Below are 16,809 nucleotides of genomic sequence, written 5' to 3'. Positions count from 1 at the left end.
TAAAACTATACTGACTCTCAGGTACAATGTGGTAATCCTATAATCACATTAATAAAGTAATAGATTTTTATGCTGAAAGAAAACATTAAAACTGCTCAGTTGGATCTCCTGTGCTGCAAAGGGGTACACTTTTCTCTGAACTGGTCTGCACCTTCTGGCTTCCATTCTTCAGAAATATTACTTAAAATTTAATTTGGTTAAGGTGAGATGAACTTGCCCAGATGTTCCACATGAGTTAAAAATATTTATTTCCCTACACAGGTCAATAAAATTATCATGAATGTAGGTAATAAGATGATTTTCCTAATGTCCTCAGGGCAACAAAAATCCATTAGCCACTGTGCTATATATAAGCAAGAGAACAATGAAATCTCCTGGTTTATAATCACATAAATAATGAGGCACTTGCTAATAAAATGAAGTAAAAGAGAATATAAAATTCTTTGTAGAAATAGCAAAAAAGCCATTGGTGTCAGGATCAAGTTTCACCATTAAAACCACATACCAGTCATTATTTTGGTCAATCTGTAGTTAACAGTACAGAGTTGTGAAACTTGTATGGGAATTCCCTATTTACTTACTACCCTGTTTTTGAGACAGCAGCCTGAACTTGGGGTGATATTATAACTGGGCCTAAAGCACTTGCAGCATACAGTTTTACCTTTGAGTAATCATCCATGATCAGGACACTTTTAATTTTGATGTATCCTTTAATTAGTAGAGAATAAGGGTTTTTTTTGTTGCTTATTCCTTTTATGGTCTTGTAGAAGTACACTGTAGAGATTCAATGGTTTCATAGATTTTTTTTTTTGCTTATTCTCTTGAGTTAATCTGAGATGTGGGTTAAATTATTCACTTTTCCCTGAATGTATAATTAAGTATGACTTACACTGAGATTTCATTGCAGAGTAACATAATGCCAGTTATTTTTATGAAATACATATGTTTTTCATAGAATTTTAGACAGTAGTGGGTTGCAGTTAAAGACTTTCACTGTGCAGTTCTAAAATTTATGTAATACCCTGTTCATATATATATATATTTAATTTAAGCTGCATTAAGTCTGAATTTCACATTATTTTTAGGGAAAATCCAGACAGCACAGGTTTCCTTGTTGATTTTATTGCTTTTAACTGTAAATGTAATATAGATTATAGGAAAAAATACAATTTATACATTCACTCCTGGCATTCTTTAGTGATACTTTTTAAGTAGTAAGTAGGTAGATATAAAACTTGAGTAGAAGCATACTGTTCTCACTTTTCCATTTTAAAGCTTTTATTGTAATATGGAATTCTAGCTTTTATCACAAGGGATGGTGACCTTTTAAAAACTAAAGTATATAGATCTTATGCTAGTTTGAACAAGGAAAGTTCTTTAAAATAAAATGGAGCAATATTCAGTAGTGCAATGGAATCTAGCCCATACTTCTACAGTCTGCAAGCCATTTGTATATCAGTGTGTTATTTGATACTTCGTTTGACTGAAGTGCAACAAGTATCCCATCTCTGCAGCTGACTATTCAGCCTATCTGTAGTTTTACATCAGTCATGCACGGCACTGCCTCTTGAAATGGTATATTAGAAGTCAGGCTGTGTGTGAGAAACTGGGGACACTACAGAGAAGGAAAAAAGTAGGTGAAAGAATGTGAAGACACAGCTACTGCATTGAAACTTCAGAGATGTTAAACTCTTATCTTGCACACATGCCAATTTCAGCTCATCAACTTATAATCTTAGTTCAGTAAACTTGCTTAATTAGCTGAGCACTTTGTCTGGTGTTATTCTGTCAATTTATACAGTCACAAAAGGTTCTATAAGACTATTATTGAGATTCCAGTGATTTTCATCTGGTTGCCACCGGGCACCATTTGGATCAAACTCTCGTAGTTAACGAATGGCTTTCATCTCTTTTGAATTCAGGCATAATAGCTCTCATAGCCTTCAATTTAGGGCAAAAGCTTTATACATTTAAGTATTTTTATTATTTCCTAGATAAAGTAGAGGAATCCAAGGAATTTCAAGTGATTTGCCTGAAGGAAGAAAATGACTGTAAGAGCTAGAACAAGAATGGAGAGGAATACAGCTCCTGTTCTCATGCTCCATCTACTATACCCACTGATCCATGTGCATTTTCTTACACATTTTTCTTATGTAACATGGAAAGAATCACATTAGAGTACAGTAATTGTACTAAGATGTACTTTTGAATGATTATTGTTAATCCTTAAAAACAATACCGCGGTGTAGTACAGCATGTTATTTCAACCTCATGAAAACATGTGACTTGAAGTACTGACTGCAGAATGGAAAATACATTTTTCTTTAGGGAAGAACAATACTTTTGCTTGGAAAGACTCAGAAGGTCAGTTTTGTTTTCATGTCAAACAGTGAGGCTATGAGAGATGGAAATACCTAGACTTCTTGTGATGGGAACCCTGAGTGGATTCTCTAAGTAGAACATCATCAAAATGTCTCAAATTAATAGTCATGCGCTGACTTTACATGGTGAAATTGTCTCACAGAAATGGCCTCATCTATTATGAAGTAGTATGGAACTTTTCCCAAGCAAGGGGATTTCATAACAGATTGATTGTATTGGACAATATCAGCTATCAGTAGAATATTTTTTTTACTAATTTTCTGTGGTATGATCTGTGCTTTATTCCATTATTCAGTTTTGAACTGAGATGAATACTACATGCATTCTCACCATGAATAAGTAAAAAAAAAAAAAAGACTGGTAGAACAGGACAATAGCCTGAACATCTGTGAGATCAGTACAGAAGTAATGATGAAAGTGCAATGAAAATACAGTATGTCCACTTTATTTCAAAATAGAAGGTGAATATACATGACACTGCAGTTTAAATGCTTAGCCTTAACATAGATCTCTTTGTAGGTAGATTTTTAAAGTCTCTTGCATGGGATGATGAAGTATGATTACATATGTTGAAAGGGCAGGAAAAAAAAAATCAGGGCATACTTGACTTAAATCTTTCCCATTACATTGCTATTTTAAGTCTCACCCTCTAATCAGGAGATGTCACCAGCTTCTTAGGAGCACCTCACCGTTGATGGAAGGGGTTTTTGCTTGGATTCTTGCTGAACTGTAAGAAATGCACCAATAAAACACAATATGGTGTAATGTCTTTCAAAGTGCAAAAATTGCAGTGGAATTGCTGAATCACCGAACAATCATTTTTGCTCTGAGGTGGAATCTGAAACACAGACATAGCATGAAAGAAGTGCATGCTTAGTAGGTTATTTAGAACCTTAGGTAGATTTCCAACCCTGAGGTAGATAATGTCTGAAACTATTAATCATTCATATCAGGTGCAGAGAGCAGCAGCTCTCAGTGATAGTTTTTCTGGCAGACATTTGGCTGGCTACAACTGAGAGAAGGAAAAAGCCCCAGAGCAATATTAAGGCAGCATCAGGCTGGATGAAGAGGCTGAAGAACACTGAGGTTCAAGAAGCAATGAAAGGAACTGCCAGTTCCTGTATGGGTGATGGTTTGTATCTAAAGTCTCCCTGTCTGAGCACCATGCTTGTCACTCAGAAATGCTCAGTTTCCCTCACGTTGTTCCAGTGGCTCTTACGTGTGTGTGGGGAGCTTGCAGAGGCAGGGCTGAGTGGCTGTTACTCACTTGCTATGTGCCAGCTGTGCTCAGCAGCCGTGAGCCTGGCTCAGCTGTACATCTCTGACTGGGCTTCATGCCCATTCAGTGGGAGGGTCAGGATATAGAACTAAACATTTACTGACATTCTTGCTTAATAGAGTAGGAAGTGGTTTCTCTTCTTTTTAAATGCTGTGCTCAGTGAGATACCCAAAGGGGCATATTACTGTTGTTGATTTGTTTGCCATTGTGATAAATCAGCGTTTGCAGTTTGTGGTAGCCGCAGATTTTTTTTTTTTTGTAGCCCAAAGCGTCAGTCTACTTTCCACTGTTTCCTATTGACTTCTTACAGTCTGCATTTCCAGTGGTTTTTGGTTTGTAACACACTTGTTACAATGTGCTTAACCAAGCTGCATCCAATATCTAAGCCAGTATCTTCAGTACTGAAATATGAAGTAGATTTATAAACTAATCTTGGATGAATTTAGGCTGGAAATTCATCCTGATGGAGGGATGTTTATCTATCCAGATAGACAGGAAGAAATACTTCGGATCAGGAAAAAAAAAACAAACCCACACAAAACAAACAAACAAACACAGATTCAAACAAAAAATCAAGTGAACCATAAAACAAGTTTTAGGAAGGCGCTTGACCATTTTAATATCATTATCTGATGGCATATATGTAGGATCCGTGGACAAAAGACCTTCTGAATCTCAGTGGAATTCAGCAAACGTGACTTAAAGGTAATCACTTAAACTTACGAAGGAAAGTACCATCTGAAGTTTCTGACCTTGGGCAGAGGAAAAAAAAAGAAAAAGTAGATACAGTGTTCTTTTCTAATTTCAGCATTTAGAAACAGAGTATGAAGTGCTCCCTCAAGAGAGCTGTTAAAGAATATAATATATTCTCTGAAAATATATCCTTGCTACTCTTGAGAGGATTTTCCATCATATGATACTAAAAATATCTCTAAATCCACAGTTGATGAGTTTAATTACTCATCAGCTCTTTACATTACAATTCATTACCCTGAGGTAATAAAGATAAAACATTTAGATGCCATTGTGCCAGTGTTACAGCATGTTCAGCAGAATGTCTCTAATCAATGTTGCTTGTGTTTATAGAGCATAATTAATGGAAATACGAGCACTGTCCTGAACAAACTAATTTTAACAGGTGTGTGAGCTGCTTCATGTTTTTCATTTTCTTTGATTTTTGTGTAAGGAAATCTGGCTTAGCAGGAGTTTAATGAACAATATTTGCTGATCTCCCTTTTTATAGTGCCACTATAATAACTGATTATTTTATCTTAAATTAGAAATATGCCCCAGGAACAGATAGTTCCTGCTAATAGTCTATTATGTACAGATGTTGACAGTAACATTTTGACAGAAATTACTATTTTATATAACAAAGCCTTAAAAGAACCAGCATCATATTTCAGATTAATATAGAGTTGTATTTCAATATGTTATGTGTAACTAAAAGAGCTGGTAAATAGTAAAGTTATTTCCTTTCAGGATTGAAACCTGAGTGATATACTGTAGCTTAAGTGAGAGTGGTTGTATAAATAGTAAGACTGATCTTTCCCACCTACTAGTAAATACTAGTAAAATTTGCTTCTATTGTCTCTGTAATCTGAGATTGCAGCAGTCTGTAAACTGGTTATTTTCAGCCCCTGTTAACTCTAATTCAGTATGCTGAAGTTGAATACCAAGTACCAAGTATATCTACTACAAAATAGCCTTTTTGATGTGGACCACTGAATAGCCAAGTCCTTTCCCCAGGTTGCTTTGCTTGTCCTATTTAGCCCAAACCACCATTTTAGAAACTAAATTGTCATTTGCAGAACAATCAAAAATCAAGTCTAAGATGCATCTCAAAAATCGATCAGTTTATGAAGTGCTTAGCACCTCTGGACCACTGTGGGAGAGATGAGAACAAAACAGAAGATGGGGGAAAAAAAAGACCATTTCAGCACTAATAAGGTAACTCACCTTTTTATGATGGAACAGTTACAATTCCTTTCTCCCTTTTTAAAGATGGGGATTTGATTTCTGCATTTCAAATTTTTATTCCAGCAGTACTTAGGATTTGATTAGGCTTACTCATTTCTATCCCAGCATGTTCTGAAAAGAGCTAAAATGCTGTGCAGTCTCTTACATCATCAGTTTAACTTTTGCAGTCAGTTAGTTCTGAGTGAAAACCTATGCATAGGTATTTAAAAGTCCTGTTAAATCTCTTTTAGAAATTAACGTAGATTAACTTTATGGGTTTGGTTGTGTATACAAGAGACATGAAATACTTAGTAATATGACCAACAAAGGAATATGATTTGGGGACATTGTTACTGTTCAATTTCTAAATAGCATGTTCTATGCCTTAATGAAGTCAATATGCCTAACTATCTAAACTAGATCTCAAAGAGCAAAGCTGGGTACTGGAAGTGGCATAACTTTGTTAGTAGGATCATACAAACAGAAAGGTTATTTTCTCTCCCGCTGTCCAGTTTTTGGTAGTCTAGTTGGTTCATTTTGAGTTAATGTGGATATTTCTGCATGATGTTGAACTTTTGCTATTAAGCATTTAATATTAAGCATATTAAGCATAAGTCCTTCAGTTTTTGGTTTAATGCTGTCTAGCTTGGCGATATCAGTTGTATAGGAGGTAACACGTATTTTGAAGACAGTTGATCCGGTCAATGTAAGAAACAATGGTAAGTTCCAGAGAGTGACCAAATGCTGATTTCATGATTTCATATACTGGCCTCTGATAAGTTCTGTGGCAGGGAACAGAGTTAAGGTTTAGTGAAGCTCTTGAGTTTCTTCTCATGAGGTTTCAAAACTGTATAGAATTGGGCTCAAAATGACATGATCTTTTCTCTAAGAACTATCTCAAGTGCATTATTTCATTTTGGAAATGAACCATTGCGTCACTGTCTCCAGAAAAGACATAAGGTTGTTAGCACACAGATCAGGAACTGTTCAGCACTTTCAAACAGTCACTGAGCTCAATAAAGTTCATAAACTTTCTGCTCAGCAGTGGTTATTACAAGTGACTGACAAACAGTAAGCATTAAATTGTTCTGCCTTTGTCAGTTTAAGCAACAGTACATGTCTAGTCCCTTTCTACGGACTTCCTATATGACTGAGATGACTGCCCTTGTTTTGATAAATGAATTGAAACCATACTGTGTTTAAATTATATTTTTATGGTGTATTTTCTTCTGTTCCTGCAAGCTTGAGTTTCAAGAGATATTTTTTTTTTTTTGCCCACATAAAATATCTTCTGTTCCTAATTAAAGCACTACAGATGCTTCTGTTTCTGTTTTATGCCTTGACAAAGGCCTTCAACAATCCAAATGGGCACTGTGCACTTCTGGTATGAATTCTAGGCACTCAGAATATTGAGACTTTAAGCATACTTGAATGAGAATAATTGCAATTTTTAGCATTTAATGATTCAAGGAAAAATCTCATCCACTAAGGAAGACCATAGACGGAAGAATGCAGTGAAATCTACTTTGGTATTGGTAAAGATTTTTATTTATTAGTGGCATTATAAGCCTTAGTTATTACAATAAGATAGCAGGTGAGTGCCTTCATAGCAGTTAAAACCTATTGTCCTCCTGGACTTTACAAGCTGCAATTCTCAATTTGAATTCAAGGTCTCTGGATCTGTGCACAGAGAACTTAGTATACTTTAGTAGGTGCAATAGTTTACTCACTGTTTGGAAAGCTTTCCTATTATGTGGGAACTTTTAAATGATTTCCTGATTATCTGAAAATATCCTCAAAGGCACAACCTGCAATGCATACCAAGAACCTAGTGTGGTAACATCAAGGAAGAATCACTTGTACAAACTTTTGGTTAGCATACCTGGGAGAATTTGACTTCTGGTCATGCTGAAACTGGGATTGCCATAAAGCCTCTCTAGCATACAGCTGATCTTGTAAAGTATGTAGGCAGATGCCTTGCTTCATTTTTCCCTGTTTACTGCAGTTGTATTCTCTCTGTCTTTCACTTTAGCCAGGAAACTAGCACACCCACGTGTGAGGGCTGCTCCAGAAGTAATGCCTCTTATTTTATTGTGTTGGCACGGGATGTGAGAGGCAGATGTTGATGGTATGGCAGAAGAACTTCACCCTTGCCACCAATAGCCCATTACATTTTGATACCATGTGACAGCTGGCAGGAGAGAGGCATTGACAAAATGATGTCTGCCATGGAAGTGTGAATGAAGCAAAGATATATCATCGAACTCCTCCATGTGGAAAAAAATGCATCTGTTGACATTAATCAGTGCTCCATAAAAAAATGAATGTTTATGGAAACCAAGCAGTGGATGTGAACACTGTGAGGTGGTGGGTGATGCGTTTCAGCAGAGGTGATATTGATGTGAAAGACAAGCCATGTTTGGGACAGCCATGCAGATTTTTACTAGTGCAGCATGCAGGCTCTTTTCCATTGCTGGCAAAGTGCATAGTTAATGGTGATGAGGATTTGCTCTATCAAGTAGTGTTACTGTGCACTTTGTAGCTGTTGAAGTTTTTTGGAAATAAATAGGAGGCATTACTTTTGCACCAATATGTATTGTTTAATACCTAGTATCTAAGTGAATACTGCACATGTTTGAACACAGGTTTCAAACTTCTAGTACAGACGAGATAGACATGCAGTTGCAAATGAAGTCTGCTGTATGTGCCTGTGTACAATGTATGAAGATGAAAATGCGATTTTCTTTTAATTTCAGCTTTCTTAGGTCCTGCTATAGAAGGAAAAAAAAAACAACAACAAAACATCAACTATTGAGCCATGTGTTTCTGAGCACTCTTTGTTACTGTAGGAATACTGATTTGTTAATGTCTGAAATTAGTATTTTTTGAACCAGAGAAGTGTGGTGTCTTGGTACACACACAGCTTTAAGCAAGAATATGTTTATGAAAAGAATGGCAGGGGAGCTCCTTAGCAACAGAGCATATTAATGCTAAATGTGAAAAATGGTATGAAGCTGGTTCAGATTACCCAATATTAGACTGTTCCTTTTATTTTGGTTGCAGCGATGTTACAGTATGAGTGCTTCAGGCCATGTGTATAATGCAGAGCCTCTTCGGTAAATTTGCTTTAGCTGACAGTGTTCTTAACAAGTGACAGTTCTAAATATAGTCCAATGAGTAAAAAGACATTGCCCTTAGGCTGGGTTGATCTCATTGCCACAGATTTTTTCCCCTTCTTTATAGAAAGTTCAAATACTAAAAATAAAGAATAAACAAGAAAAATTATTTTCCTTGGGGGCTTCTCATTGTTACAAAGAATGATGAAGGTTTATGTGAGGGTGAAATAGTTTTCTTTCAGGTTATTTTTGCTGAAGTTAGTGTGCAACTTTGAAAGCATTGTTGGAAATGCAATGTGCAGATAATCAAATACAGATTTACTGTATCCAAATATTTCCTATGTACATGATGAAGGAATGAGGAAAATGCACAATGGATGGTGCATATCTTACCTATGGAAAGTATGGTTTTGAGAGGAAAACCTCATCTTTTGAATTCTTACCCTAAAGTCTAACTATAAGTTCATTTTCTCTTGACAAAATGAACAGTGAGCACAACGTTGGAGAAATGTTGGGGTGCTAGAGAACATTCAGGAGAAAGCATATTTATACTGATTTGAAAAAAATTGTCATAGATGCAAGCAGTCAAATTAACGTGGCTGGTAAATAAAACTACTGTTATTTATGTAACAAGCTGTAATTCTGGAAAGTACTATTTGACATAGTCTAAATGGAAATAACACAGGATGTCATTTGTAAATACATGTGAGAGTATCTTTTGCTGTTAAGAATGTTATTTTAATTTTTAAAGTGCTGTCAGATCTGTAAAGTTGCAAGCAAGGAAGGAGGAGCTGGGGCATGCAAACTGGGCCTTCTGTGTTGGGGTGACAACATTGATGGACAAAGGAAGGGCAACTGATGTTGTTTACCTGGACTTGTGCAAGGCCTTTGACACATCCTTACCTCTAAACTAGATAGAGACTGATTTGAAGGCTGGAAGTACTGGCTGTGGAGTATTGACAGTGGAGTATTGGCTGGACGGTCATAGCCAGAGGGTTGTTATCAATGGCTCTGTATCCACGTGGAGACTAGTCATGAATGGTGTCCCCCAGGGGTCTGTGTTGAGACTGGTGCTCTTCAACATCTTTATCAACAACATAGACAGTGGGATTGGGTGTAACCTCAGCAAGTTTGCAGATGACACTAAGCTGAATGGTGCAGTTGATGCAGTAGAAGGGAGGGATGCCATCTAGAAGGATCTGGACAGGCTTGAAAAGTGAACACACAAGAATCTAATGACTTTTAACAAAGCTGAGTGCATGATGTTGCACTTGGGTCAAGGCAATCCCAGCTATGGGTTCAGACTGGGAGAAGAACTCCTTGAGAGCAGCCCTGTGGAGAAGCACTTGGGGATCCCTGAGCCAGCTCTTGCATCACAGAAGACTAACAGCACCCTGGGCTGCATCAGCAGAGAGGTGGTGGCAGAGAGAGGGAAGGGATTGTTCCCTTCTACTCTGCTTTTGTAAGGTTCTTGGTAAATGGGCTGTAGTCAGGTCTCTATGTTCTAAAATGGCTGTAATATAATTGTTTGTGGGAAACAGAAGTGTCCTGTAGGCTCGCGGACTCGGTTTAGATTGTCTTCATGCTTCACCTCAACTGGGATTTTGGTTAAGCTTTTGTATTCAGAGGTAAGTGGGCCAGTGCATACAAAATAGAAACAATACCATGGGATTTCAGCACAATGTCCTGCTTTTCTGCAGAGCCCTGTGAGTGAGAGTGGAGATGTGCATGTTAGAGATGAACCGTGCCCTGCCTCTCACTTGCTGTGAAAGATATACCTTCCCAATGGGCTTGGTGTCTTCATTCCTTAGGCTTGTGTTTTTTTTTACCTTTGGAAAATGTAACCAGACTTGTGCTTAATCTCTCGAGGTAAGCATGTGCTCTGGTTTGTCATTTGAATGCGTGGATCTACATGCAGTTCCTTCTTTAACTTTGTATTGGCCTTTAATAGTTCTCCAAAGAGGCTATAGAAGAAACCAGATTTGGAATGAAACACAGCAAAGTCACGTGTGTCCTTGAGGACAAACACAGGACATGGATGCGGCCTCCACCAGTCTGCCTTCTAATTATGTGTGTTTGAGTTCCTGGAACTCGGTGGTGATGCCTGAAATAGTAATAATGATATGCTGTTTCAGGACCAGGAATTGTGAAGCTGTCAAAGCACATTTTTGATTAGGCACACATAGCCTACTGAGCTGTAAGAGGATCTGAAGAGAGCCCCTTCTAGGCGCAGGATAAAAGCGACTATTTACAGCCAGCGTGCACCTGGTGCAGCTCCTCCTGGCTGCTGCGGGCGTCGTATTCACTTCACCTGAGCAACAGCCCATCCGTGCCTCGTCCGGCTCCTCGCCGGCTTTTGGCGGGGCGGGTGCATCCTAGTTGCCGCCGGCAGCAGATGGCCGCGCTCCGTCGGTGCCCGCCTGTCTGTCAGCCACACCTCAGTACACGGGAGCTGCGGCAGCAGCACCTGGCTGAGCAAGAGCGCTGCAGCCGCCTCGCCACGGGGCGAACAAGCCTGCCTGCAGCTCGCGGCCCCCGGGTGCGGAGGCAGGCGGGAACCTTCCCGCGGAGCGTGCTGCGAGCCGCCTGAGGTGCGTGAGGTGAGGAGCCCGGGAAACTTCTCCCTCGCCTTCTCCCAGGGGCTCGGGAAGCGCTTTGCCCGCAGGTCGGAAGGAGGAGCACCTGAAGGAAGACTCTGAGCGTGTGCCGCCAGATCTGCTGTTGAGGTGAAGAACGGAGCTGAATTCGATCCACTGAGATTAGCAGGCTCTCCTCAAAGGCAAATCCTCTGGAAAACTGCGGGAAGCAGAATGTGTCTGTGTAAAAATATAACTTGCAACAGAACATTTCACACTGCGTGGTGTTTTTTTTTTCCTCCAGAGTGGTGTTTATAATATAAGCCCACAATACTTTCTTCCCTACGTTTTCTTTAAAAAGCTGAGCTTTATAGATATCGCTGCTGACAGGCTGCGTTGTGATGTGTCAGTTTGTGTTGTGTCAGTTGCCTCTGGTTATGTAACGTGCCATGACATGACTAATGCAGCCCAACGTGAGTCACCTGTCGTGACAGCTCTATGCTCTTGAAAAAAACCCGTTTGCTCTCTCTTAAGAGCGATTTTTTTTTTTTCCTTAAAGATGCGTTTTTATCTAGCTTACTGATGGCTGTTTTGGAGTGTTACACTGAGATGTTAAGTGGGCACGTATATTCAATAAAGTACATGAGCGTGAGATTAATGAAATGTCTAAAAGTGCAGGGTGCTCCCACTGCCTGTTGAGAATGCAGAGCTGCTGCAACAACAACGCGCCATCTGAAGGGAAAGTTAGCAGCAGAGTAAAACCCCACCTGCAGGGTGGGAAGGTGGAGGTGAATGGCTTTTATCAGGGCTCGCTTGGACAGGACATTGTGTAGTTAACGTTGCATTGAATTATTAGCACTTGGCTGTGATTGTGGCGCTCATGGTGTATTTCAAAGACGTTAAAGATGTGAATAAAGTATAGATACAAATGCAAATTTTGCCCATTTTTCTTCTAGGAGAGACATTCAGATATCATCAGCCCTTGTTTTCTTATTGTAAACTGCCATTTGCAGCGCTTGTGACAAAACAGGCGAAGACTTGCTGTTTTGCAGAGGTAAGTAAATTCTGTTTACAAGTTAAATCGTATGGGTTCCCTTGTTACCTCAGTGATTTTCTTTAATTCGTTGATGCCTCTTGTTCTTATTTCCTGTGAAATCAGAAAGTGGTCGTGAGGTTTTTCATAACTATTATATTTTTCCACCTTAGATGTATGCATTAAAATCAGGCCTCTTGCATCCCACTATAATTACTTTTGTCCTTTTCCATAAAACACAGTATTTCTATATCACAGCAAATTAGATCCCTGTTTCTCTGATGGAATGGAAGGGTTGGTACAGTCAGTAGAAGATACTCATGTCATTGCATGCTTCTCAGGTTGTACTGTAAAAAAAAAAAAAAAAAAAAAGTTCAAATCCCCTAGGCTTATTTAGATGCAAATGGATAATTACATACTCATGCCCTTTCTATAAACAGTCTGAGAAAACATAAGCGGTGTTCAGTGGAAGACCTACTGCACAACCAGTTCAGTAGAATTCAGCGGGTGCTGAAGGTCCTTGAAAGAACACATTACATATACGTAATTCTCTGCTGTAGATAGAGAAATAGATATACCTACTTAGTCTTCTTGTTGCATGTGCTGTGCACAAGTTTCTCTAGTTTTTACCATTTTTATACAGTTTCTAATAATATCATAATTTATAGCAGTAGAAGCATGCAGGTTTCTAGTTTCTCTCTATAACTGTTAGCACTCAAATTCTCTACAGCAGGAGTGAGATTTCTCCCTGCAAATATGAGTACTTTTGTAAATACTGATCCCTCTTAGAACCTTACCTCCATCCTCCATACAGGTGTACATGTACTGAAGAAAGAATAGGAAGGAAGGAAAAGGAGAAGAAAAAGAAGCGACACTACTAGTTTACAGCAGTAACAGACTGTGAAGAATAGCCAGCCTAGGTGTGCTTATATACCTGCATTAATAAAGCAGTAAAATCTTCACAGGCTTCTAAGCTATCTGTAGTGTATCCTCTGGAATTTTGAGGATATTAGTAAGACTCTGTGGACGTGGTTAATTGCATGGCTTTTTCTTTTCCCTTCCACTCTTTCCTTTAGAAAATTCACATGGGATCTAACTCAGAAACTGGTAAGTACTGAACTCTTCCCTCAGCTGTATGCATAGACTTTGGATTCACGGTCAGCTTGTATTCTGTCTGTTCAGAAAAGAGAGGTTTTACTATCTATATTTCTGCAATACAAATTTGAAAGAAAATTATCTGACATATTTTATGTATAGAAGTATTACTTGTTTTGACTCATCTGATAAAGAACTCAAATACTTAGCACTGCTAAATATGTATTTACTTTATGTGCTCTTCATGCTGAGAAATCTACCTGATCATACAACATTTGAAATCTGTCCAACAGGTGACTCGTTAATCTATTAATCAATATGGGGTACTCTGTTAATCAATATGAAATAGTCAGTTTTCGTGAAGCAAAATAAAATTATGAGTTTTTAGCTTGGAGAGAACATTGGAAGAATATGAAGGAAGTACAGAAATTTCACACAGAGAACATAACGAACAAAGGACACCTCTGTGTCCTTACTTTTTTTTCCTCGTGTAGTCCATTGCCAATAAGTGCTTGGGAGGTTAAAAGAATAAATAGAGGCAAAAATAAAGAGAGAACCATAGAGCTTAAGCTCTGTACAGAGTTGATGATTTTCACAGATAAATGACAGTAAGGGAACTAGAAGTATGTTCCACAGTTGTTGGAATCGCCCTTAATATTGGCTGCTACCAGGATCAGGAGACCAGGCTAGATGCATCTTTTGTCTTTACCAAAATTATTTTACCTTTATTATAGTAAAATAGGAAACAAAAGAATATTTTCCAGAATCTTATTAGCATGTTTGAGTGATTTTTCTTGAATGAGAAAGCCATGAAAATGTATTACTAATGTTCTACATTAAGAATATTTTTGCCGTTGTGTTCAAAGAACCTTTAACTGAGGACATACACCCTGAAGCAGACGTTCCTTTTTTGGAGAAGGAAATTGGGTAGAAGACATGTATCTTCAGTAGATGCTTTTAAAATTATAAATGGGTTTCCTTTCCATATGTGCTGGCTGTGAAAGGAGAACACCTATCTGGGAGCACTTCATGAGTTTTACAGCATAGCCAGAGGTGGCCTCTGATCTTGTGCAAATGGTGCTCTTCAACTTCACTCTTGGGTGTGATCAAGGAAGAAATGGAACACTGGTGATCTGTTGTACCAATTAGTCAAAAATTTAAGATGATTGTTCTTGAGCAGTAAAACCATAGGTATTTCAAAGATCTGGACAGAAATACTAGAGGCTGGCTTAGGGTCACATCGACAGTTTACATCATATATTCAATGTATCATTGTTCATCATACAGAGACATCTCTGGGGGCTCTAGGCTGCATAGCTTCAGCTAGTGAGCAATCAAGGGAACTGGAATATTTATGGCACGTGCCATAGTGTGAAGAGAGCATCAAATACCGTGAATGGAACAAATTGTTACTGCAGTACAGATGGAAAAGATTGCCTTTTTCATAAATCTGCTTTCTGATGATACTGTGATAGCATAAGCTTAAGAATCCTTTGTTTCTTCTACTAATTGTAACACTTACATATTTTGACTGTAGAAAGATACAGTCAAGATCAACAAAAGAGCCCTTTAGAAGAAAAGTAAGAGATGAGACTACTGGTGCAAAACAACTCATGCACAGGTGTTAACTTCAAATACCTCTCAGATTCTTAAGCTTTTTAAGATGATTCTTGTCCAGAGTCTCTCAGTAATAGTTAGCAGCTCAACATCATAGAAAAAAAAGAGGGGGAAAAAAATTTCTAGCTGCACTCTTGCACTTGTGATACCATAAGCCCCTAGAGACCTACAGGCTAGATGTATCTTTGATCTGAAGTGGCTGCACACTGATGTTTTGCATAATCTTTATTTTTTGCATTATCATTCATACTGTGTTAAGAGGAGAAAGGGCTAGGAGGGAAGGAGTAAAAATGCTTTTAAAATTCTAAAATGCTTGCCAAGAATCAGTGGGAAGGAGGGAGAAAAGTTGCCATGACAACCTCCAGCATTGTACCTCTGAAGATTTGCTTTACACGTTTGACACACTTACAGTTTTCACTTTCTGCAGTGATTATGACGTAGTTTCATTCTCCTTAGTTTAACTTATGTCTTTATCGCTATGACATTACAGAGTGATACGCTTTCAGAAAAGAGCCCTTTGTTTCAGTAGCTGTGACAATTCCAGGGTTTTAATAGCTGTGGACTGAATTCTCCCTGATCTAACACAAGGAAAAATGCAAGGTAGTTTCTCTGATGTTAATAGATCTACTTTCTTTTTATAAAAGATCCAGAAGGAATATGTCAGCGTCTTATGATCTCAAAGTAGAAAATATTTAGATGGATAATGTTTGGCTTTGCATAGCAAGTTCAGAAGTTATTCCTTCCAGCATGGAGAATATGAACTGGGAGATAAAGCCAAGGGACGTCTTAGACTGAAAATAATCAGGAGGGAAAGAGGATAACAAAAATTATCTAAGAAAGCAGGTCACATGTACGCAGAACAAAGTTAGTACTTACTGTTTGATCATTGAAGACCTGTAGTGTAACTGAAGGCATTCAGTGAGGTCTGAGCAAAAATTTTGATCTGACTTATTTCAGAAGAAGATCGCATACTTTGATCACATGAGTAATTTGTGTGTTGAATGCATGGAATTTCCTCCCTGTTGAAATACATCTTTGAAAGTCAAGCACCTACGTTGCCCCCTCTTTCCCCTGTAAAAACAAACAAACAAAAACAAACAAACAAAAAAGAAAACAAAAAAAAACACCAACCCTTTGTTGCTGAGTTTAATTTAAATAAAATTAAGCCCTCGTTGATCCAAAATCTCTTACATACAACATTATGCTTCATGTATAATGAGAGGGCGAGACTTAACAAATTTTTCCTGCTTGTTTTTATTCAGAAAACGTTATTAATTTGTTTATTTTCCTAGAGTAAATAGAATTTCTCCTTAGCATCCCATTTTGGACAATTAAATAATTGGAATAATTATTCATACATTTGTAGCAGTAACCTTCCTTGTTTTTTTGAATGCATGCATAAAAGATTGCTCTAGATTATTTTAGGCAGAATTATGCCTGCAGGACAGGTAGCAGTAGTTTGCTTAAGCAGAGCCTGTCCTCCAGTGTTTGCAACTCTTGAGTACGTTGTAGTTGTAGTCTTCTAGGAGGATGATTAGGCTAATAGGATTGCTGATTGTCATTATGAAGTCATTAGCACTTAATTTGACTCCTGATATTTTTTGGTTTGCTTCTTGCATAGGTGTCCTTTGAGAGTAACACCTTGGTCTCAGTTATAAAAAATGAAATAGGTAAATTATATGAAATTCATGTTAAACAATAAACTCTAGGACAGGATACTCAGATCGGAAGTTGATGATTTTCTCCAAAAGA

General features: G+C 38.1%; 1 long non-coding RNA gene across 1 annotated transcript in view; it reads left to right on the top strand.

The window, feature by feature from the left end:
* Nucleotides 1-13,381, top strand: part of LOC121110842 — a 43,978-nt gene extending 30,597 nt beyond the window's left edge. Inside the window, exons 2-5 of the long non-coding RNA XR_006939309.1 lie at nucleotides 4,748-4,799; nucleotides 5,473-11,462; nucleotides 12,269-12,366; nucleotides 13,160-13,381. This is a non-coding gene — a long non-coding RNA (uncharacterized LOC121110842). The remainder of the gene's footprint in view (nucleotides 1-4,747; nucleotides 4,800-5,472; nucleotides 11,463-12,268; nucleotides 12,367-13,159) is intronic.
* The last annotated feature ends 3,428 nt before the right edge of the window (nucleotides 13,382-16,809 follow it).

The sequence above is a fragment of the Gallus gallus genome, chromosome 5 (genome assembly GCF_016699485.2).
Source record: "Gallus gallus isolate bGalGal1 chromosome 5, bGalGal1.mat.broiler.GRCg7b, whole genome shotgun sequence".
NCBI lineage: Eukaryota > Metazoa > Chordata > Aves > Galliformes > Phasianidae > Gallus > Gallus gallus.
This window is presented reverse-complemented; position numbering and strand designations above follow the sequence as displayed.